General features: G+C 37.2%; 1 long non-coding RNA gene across 2 annotated transcripts; it reads right to left on the bottom strand.

Annotated features, from left to right (window-relative positions):
- Nucleotides 1-2347: 2347 nt before the first annotated feature.
- Nucleotides 2348-5961, bottom strand: LOC127763991 (uncharacterized). 2 transcript variants are annotated; one of them, XR_008015787.1, is made up of 5 exons: nucleotides 3798-5961; nucleotides 3332-3415; nucleotides 3130-3233; nucleotides 2949-3027; nucleotides 2348-2619 (listed from the first exon to the last, which is right to left on the bottom strand). It is a non-coding gene; the product is annotated as an uncharacterized LOC127763991 (long non-coding RNA). The 2 variants fall into 2 exon arrangements; XR_008015788.1 differs by having other exon boundaries at nucleotides 3130-3225.
- Nucleotides 5962-8173: the final 2212 nt, after the last annotated feature.

The raw sequence follows: 8173 nt of genomic DNA, 5'->3' as shown, positions 1-8173 counted from the left end.
ACTGCACTTGCACTACCAACTTGCAAGTCCAGTTCGTCCAACTGAAGTACATGACCCTGCTATATGGCTAGGCCAAGTAGTCGCAACTAATGAAGGCTTGTTCGGACGGCAAGAATTTTCGCATGGACTGCTAGGATTTTCGTGTGTTTCATACATTATATATAAGTTATTTTAGTATATCGTAAGTCAAAATCTGGTCAAATTTAATTAGTTTCACAAAATCCACGAGTGAAAATATATTTTTAGTATATTTATCTCTTTATCTTTTTTTTAAGTGTTTCTATATTTTGTGCAAACTTAGTCAAACTTAAAGTAGTTTAGCTTAGACTAACGTAACTAAAATGATTTATACTATTTAATGGAGGGAGTGATGTGGATAAATCGTTTTAGTTTTCTCGGCGCTTTACTAAATGTAAGTCACCGTTTTTAATCTTACAGTACTTTTGCACAGATGCATGTCCATTTGCCCTTGCTAAATGCAAGCCATTACTCTCACAAATAAACAGATCATCTTTTTCAATGTAGTAAAAATGAAAGGTAACTTAGTCATTTCAGCTGGTTTCTTAATTTATGTGTACAAGTTTAAACAACTTACATTTGAAATCAAAAGGAGTAAACAAAATTTCTTTGAAAATCCTCCATATTGCGGATTAGCAATTTTAAGATAATGTAAATATGCAAGATGATAAGCTTTGACGGATCATATACACTGCCATTCCCATGCTCGTTTGTCTCGACGTGATCTGAAATGTTGCAACAGAAGTAGGGCAAAATACAGTGAATTATATTTGTTGATATTTGCAATCGTGGTCGATCTGAATGCAGTGTCCACAATGTCGATCTGAATACAATATATCGTGGCACGGTGGCACCCCAGCTGTCTTGATGTTCAGAAAAGGAGGAGCAAATGATGTTCTCTTTTTGAAATTGTGTGCTTTTTGTCACCCCCAATATAGCTTGTCGATTCAGACCAGCCAATTAGTTAGAATATTTAAAGTACAGGCTACTACTTTGTATATGTTTGACTACCCATTTGTTAAGAAAACGAAATATATGGTATGTATGAGAGTCAAGAAAATGATGTCTTTTGCTCATTTTTCTCTTCTGATCTCGTTTTGGACGACAAAGACTTCATACCGGTTCAAGGTATCTTGAGGGCCTGTTTGGCAAGTTACGTCAATTCTGTATTTCTGTTCACCTGTAAAGTTGTCAGGCGTACATTGACACTTGACTTTAAAAAAGAGAGAGAATTTCGTTTTGTTTAGTAGATGCTAATAAAGAGAGCACATTTTCTACGATAAATTTGTAACACCTTTGGATACTTCAAGACTACGAGGTTATTTCGATTTTCGAATGTGTAGTACATAGCTCGCTATCGTTGCTCGCCTATGGTGAAAAGGGTTTGTTTTTTAGAGATTGGGTAACTGACCGCTGTGTCACTGAGAGACAAAACCCAATGATACATCTATACCTTCTATACCCACTACTTAGTACTATAAGCTTAACATCTAAATATGACACATGATCACTCACTAGCAATTATTATCTATGGTATTTTAAAGCTCATGGAACCATGACATATATACAATTTATTACTCCAAGCATACCAAATCATGTCAATTATCATCCTCACATCATTTTCACATTATTTAACATATATATCCATAATTTATATTATATATAGCATAAAATCATCCATGTATTCCATAGCAAAGCGCAGGGTTTCAACTAGTTAATTACTACAAATGATCCACCCTAAGTGGAGTTGAGTTAAATAAAGCAACCAGTTTTCAACAAGATAAAGAATTTCAATTTGAGTAGATTCTACTGTTAGACCTGCATAATACTCTGCTCATCAAAAACCTGCACAAGACGTTTTGATATTCCTCGGGTGCATTTGCATGCTTTGGCAACTATATATATTAATTTTTTCTAGATAATGGATTAAACCAGCCTCTACATCCAAACGGATATACACAGCCAACTATATATATTAATAGAAGTAAACCACCTTTTAGATTAAGAGATGAATCTTTCTTGTGGGGGGACACAATATGAAGTTAATGGGATCTTTCAAGGCTATTGCAGATTTGCAAGTGGTCTGTCTAACAAACCGAACCCTCTTATGTTATGGAAAGATCAATGGAATGGGCATCAGGCACATTCTTTTCATTGATAACAAGGTCTAATATCATACTGGAACTAGTTTCTGAACAGGATGAACTAGGCAACATCTTTAACCTGTCTGTCAGTGGAAGCCTACAACCAGTTTGAGGACCAACATGCCATCCTACAAGATCTGAGTCTCTATGACCAGAAGGATGTTTGTACTATTTGGAACTCGGATCAATACTCATCATCAATAAAAGGATACAAATGTTTCATGGGGGACTGTAAACATTGCAGTTTCTTTTAACTGGTTTATGGAAATGTTGCTCACAACCAAAGCACAAAGTCTTTTTTTTTTTCGCTGATACTCAATATTAGATTGAATACAAGAAAATTTTTGAGACCAGATTACTACTTGTGTTGTGTGTAATCTGAGGCATGAAGAAACTCTCCAACATCTCTTCTTCACATGTCCTTTTGCGCTACAATGCTGGGATTTTTTTTATCGATCTACAAGAATGAGATATGTCTTACTGCAGGAGGCAATTGAACTATTGAATATATGAAAATCAAGTTGTAAGTCCCTATCTACATGGAGATCGTAATTGCAATGTCCTGGATAATCTAGATAACAGGAAACAACAAGATCTTCAGAAGCATTAATTCTCTAATTTCTGTTTGTCAAGATCATTTTAGAAAAGAATTTGCCATGGTTATCCATAGAGAAAAAGCTAGATACCTTCCCATCATTCCACAATGTCTAGACAATTAATTACTACCAATCAATGAGGAACAATGTTTGATGGTCTGGCCAATTAATTCTGAGGACTAGCACTCACGCAATCGTTACTCCATCCTTTCGATTTTGATTGTTATCAACCTTTCCTTGGTACATTGACCTCATATGAAGGTTAGCTCCTACAAGACAATGAAAGAAAGATGCAAGAGAACATGGAAAGGACACTAGATCAATATCATAAATTTGGGGTTTTAATGTGAACGTTAAGGGATTATGGTTACCTATTTATGAGAGTAAGGGTAGAGAAGTTTGGCCAGAAGGCGTATGTGTTATTGGCCGATTAGGATTGCAGGCCGCAAAAACACTTCGAATGAGTTCTGAAAGACTACAACCCAAGTTCAGTAAATATAAAAGTATTCCTCAATAAGATTCCATTTTAAGTTATGCTTGTATGTTCGGAGGAAGAAGAGCTAGAATACATACCCTTCGTGATAAGTTTGCACCTTGACTTGATCACTTGGCTTAGAAAGTGCCTCCTCATTGATCCATGCCATGATTCCTAGTTTCCTACAAACAATATATTTATATATACCTAAGAAAGAATGATAGTGGGAGTGATGAGAACCATTGGATTGACATCCAAGTGGGTAGAGAAACGACTAAAAATTTCAATCTAGACACTCCCAAACCTAAAATTTTTCTCATCTAGAACTTTTCATAAGGAGCATGATTTGAGTGGGTTGATAAAGTCATGGTTTACTATGTTTAAACTTCATACACCTATTTTGCTATCGCTAGGCAAAATTGACAATCATGTGCCAGTTTTTTTTTTAAAAAAAAAACCAAAATACATGTTCATATTAATAGTATAAGCACTTCCATGACACATGCATCCAAATGTCTATGACAATGTCTATCGCAGAACTGAGCTTTGACCATTCTGAAGTACCTTTGAAATTATTTTCTAGATTAAGGTCGCTTGAGCAATGTCGATCTTTTAGGAGAAAACTGTTTTTACAGACCGGCCACCCCTCATTTGCAATTTCGAAATATCCATCATGGTCTTCAGTATTTTGATGCACTCCTCTCATTCCTGATGTACTGTAGCTTATCTGGCACATCAATGCAATTACAAAACAGAGCAAAGATTGCACTAAGTAATGTTAATTAGCCCCTGATCAAGGCCGGGCCTGCATTCAGGGGAGTAAACACCATGTCCTACATCACTCATATGCAATTACTGAGACCATATGCATGATTGTCTGCTTGCTTGCACGCTGCTAGCACAAGAGTCAACAGATGGGGTACCTGTACTCCTTTGGCACCTAGCCTGAACACACATTGTCACTGATAACATTTCTGGAATCTAGAACACTGGGTATTTGTCTGTGCAATTCCATGGAGAGACCCCCAAAAAGACATCAATCGATCATCAGGCAACTCTGACCATCAGGATAGTAACAATATTTTTTTTAATAGATAATGGAGGATAGCAACAAGAAGTTAACCTCTGCGATGTCGGAAACAAGCCACATCCATGTATGAAACTTGCAGCTGCATTATATTGGAGATGATGAATTGATGATGTGAATTTATAGCACTCTGGATGCTGTAGGACAGCAGCAATCAATGATCAATATGTTGGAACTTTTGTGGTTTTATAATGTCTTCTTGGACGGCTGGACCACTCTTGCTCGATCTTCTCACATGAATTATGCATGAGAACTGGCTATATTTTACATATATATGATCGAGCAAATAATGCATCAAGAGTCACATCACAGTGCAAACATTGATGTAAGTATGTAACGAGATGGCTGGCCTAGTACAATGTTTGGTCTTCTGTTGCCTGACCATTAGCGGAGCATGTATAGTACTAGTACTGCTTGCAATGCTTAAAATAGCAGACTTGCAAGCGTTTGTTACCTGAATAAATTGAGAGAAAATGCAAGAAGGGGACCAATAATTTACACTCTTAAACCTACAAAATACAGGTAGTAGTTAGTTCTGACATGAATCCCATAAGCACTACAGATAGGCAGCAAGTGCTAGCAAATGGCAAATTCCAGTGCAATGTACTGAAAGATAAGTTGCATATAGATTCAGTTAAGTATTGTCAAACAGTGCCTGTAATCTTCTTTTATATTTTTCAGATCATTTACCATCTATCTAGCCATCTGATCTGCTTCATGGAAAGACAACCAAAATATTTGTTATTGCAAGTGGAGAACTCTGAAAACTCAATTACAAGAGCATTTGCAAGTATGCAAGAACGAAACCTAGTATAAAAAAATATAACTTGCAAAGACTGAAGGTGAAAGACTAGCTACAGTACGGTAAGCAAAAATAGATTCAGGTACGATGAATCTAATCGATCGATCTACTGGATCATACATGATGTTTACTAGATTGAGTTTTCATCAATACCATAAATAAAGTTGCACACACCTGTTCTTCATGGTAATCTTAGTTTATATTTCTGAAGCTCTAGGCAAGGGCCGAAGTAGTAAGAACCTCCGCATTCGTCTTACCTACCTTACAAGATAGCTTCATAGTTTTCAGACAGGAAACAACAGCTAGTAGCTAGCAACAAACCAAATTAGTCATCATCAACAAAACTAAAAGAAAAGGTTCCATCTTAATTTATAGAGCTTTCATGCATGCCCTGAGATAATGATGGACAAGGAAATCACAGAAGAATAAGAGCGACCAAACCATTCAAGAACATGCAGACGAGGAAGAACAGGAGACAAAAACTCAGTAAATGCATGCATTGTTCCATCAGAGGAGTAAAGAAAGGAAAACTTTGGAGAGAGGAGAGGAGATCGAGATCAAAACGTTATTGCGCAAGAACCGCACAACCATGGCCATAACCAGCGCATCGCCGTCGATACCTATCCTTGACATGATCAATAAACAAGCCTTCTTTAATTTTGAGCTTTTCTCTTATCTAAAGATCAACAGGGGCTCTGGATGAACATGATAGGCATGGACAACGATGCGGTGTCATATGGAATCGTTGCGCGGTCTTGAGCAAAACGCCTCTCAAACTTCATGTACACACACAAAGAATGTGCAGACACATTACCTGGGGGCAGCAGGTAGGAGAAGGATCAGAGATAAGCGAGAGAGCTGGGCTACGGACATATGTCAAGATAGTCTGGATGGCTTATAGACTGCTATACAAGGTGCTCCCTCCGTTTCATATTATAAGTCGTTTGATTTTTTTTTCCTATTTAAAATTATTTAGGTTTGACAAAAAAATTAGCAAAATGCACAACACTAAGTTAGTTTCATTAAAATTGAAATTAAATATTTTTCGATAATATGTTTGTTTTATATTAAAAATACTACTATATTATTCTAGAAACTTGGGAAAACTTAAAGAAATTTGACTAGGAAAAAACTAAACAACTTATGATATGAAGCAGGAGTACAAGTTTGCCCAGATGGTACTTTAAGATTCGTGCAAACTTTGATACAGGTTTTTTTTTAAAAAAAAGAATATATTATATTAGTGGTATACGAACCTGTGAAGTGGGTGCAATATTGTCAATTTTAAAAAAAGAGTATTTTTTTATAACCTAAACTTATAAGATGCCAATTTCCATGTAGGAACATTCGTAGTTTGTGTAAACGAAGGCTAAAACAACAAACCATGCATGGCTGATCTTACTAACGTCTACTCCTCTACGTAATTAGAATGCCACATAAGCATATACATGTTCACTTAACCATAAGTTATACATATGCTCAGATGAAGGCCAGGTGCAGGGATAGAGAGAGGTAAAAGAAGAAAAAAAAAATAGAAACCAAGTACATAGTTTGTTTTCAAATATAACATGCCTAGTACCCTAGTCATGTACTCCCTCCGTCTCAAAAAAAGACAAACCCTGGTTTCCGTGCCCAACGTTTGACCGTCTGTCTTATTTAAAAAAATTATGAAAAAAATTAAAAAGACAAGTCATGCATAAAATATTAATCATGTTTTATCATCTAACAACAATGAAAATACGAATTATAAAAAAATTTCATATAAGACGAACAGTCAAAGTTGGACACGGAAAACCAGGGTTTGCCTTTTTTGGGACAGAGGGAGTATGCGCGTATGTGTGGCATCTTAATCAGCATCCACATAAGCAAGATTAGGTATGGTGTACTATGTTGACTTCGGATCGCAAACATTTTGTTGCAAGTTTATGAACTGAAATAAGCGTTTATTAGAAGTTTGTGTACAGTTCTTTTTTTTTCTGATAATTGTGCTATAGAAGTGTCGTTCAAGAACAGAGTTCTTTTGGATGAGGGAGTAATTTTCTTCCCTTACCGCTAGCGTAATTTACTCTTTTACAAAAGTTTGGATAGAGCCCTCCACCCATAACACGGGAAAAAAAATCATGTACCAGTTTAGAATCATGAGCGACGACCAAAACCCTAACCGGCCACCACCTCTCCCCTCCCTCCCTGACCTCGTTGCCACCTAAAGCGGGTCACCGGAAACTATGTGGCAAGATAGGACTACGTCTTAGGACTGGAGCTCGGCTTTGGCCACTGTCTATTTAACACGGAAGAAATGGGTGGCACGTGAGCGACAACAGCGGCCGGTGCAGGGCAGAGTAGGTGGTGCACCTGTGAGGAGAAATTGGTGAACATGGCGGCGCGAGGTGGAGTTGGTTGTGGTGGCACGGAGAGAGGCCTACCATGGCAACGACGCGAGAAGTTGGACGTGCAAGGGGCGCACTGGCGAGGCGTGAAGGGAGGAGGTCAGCTGTGGGGTGGGGGTGAGGGGAGGGGCCGTGGCCGGTCTGTTACTCTGTTGGTGTCTCATAGAAGGTCCAACTACATATCTTGGTGCTCCGTGTGGGTTTTACCAATTTCCCTCAAATTAACAGTGTTACAATAAAGTTTGATCTCAGGCCATGTTACAATTGTTATTTGAATTAAATCACTTATTAGCTATTTCCTTTATAAGAGTCCTGTACTCATATAGTAACTCCCCACAAGTAAGACCATTATGTTGAAACAAACATATGGTGTATATATTCATTATATGCACCACAAAATTTCCCTTGTATAATATCTATGTGTGTGTGCAAACCACTAATTAAGAAATCCAAAGTGTATAACACTTTTGGTTGCAGTGACCTGAGAAGTACCCTAAGGTTCTGAGTTCAAGTCTCCATAGGAGCGAATTTCAGATTGGATTATTTTAGGGCTAAGTTCTATATTTGATAGGCTAAGTTTCTAATTTAAAAATACTATATATATCCGGTTGTATGTAGAGGATACCCTTCTCTAAGAAAAAAAAAGTGCATAACACGGATAAAA

Source organism: Oryza glaberrima, chromosome 2, assembly GCF_000147395.1.
Source record: "Oryza glaberrima chromosome 2, OglaRS2, whole genome shotgun sequence".
In the NCBI taxonomy this organism is placed as follows: domain Eukaryota; kingdom Viridiplantae; phylum Streptophyta; class Magnoliopsida; order Poales; family Poaceae; genus Oryza; species Oryza glaberrima.
This window is presented reverse-complemented; position numbering and strand designations above follow the sequence as displayed.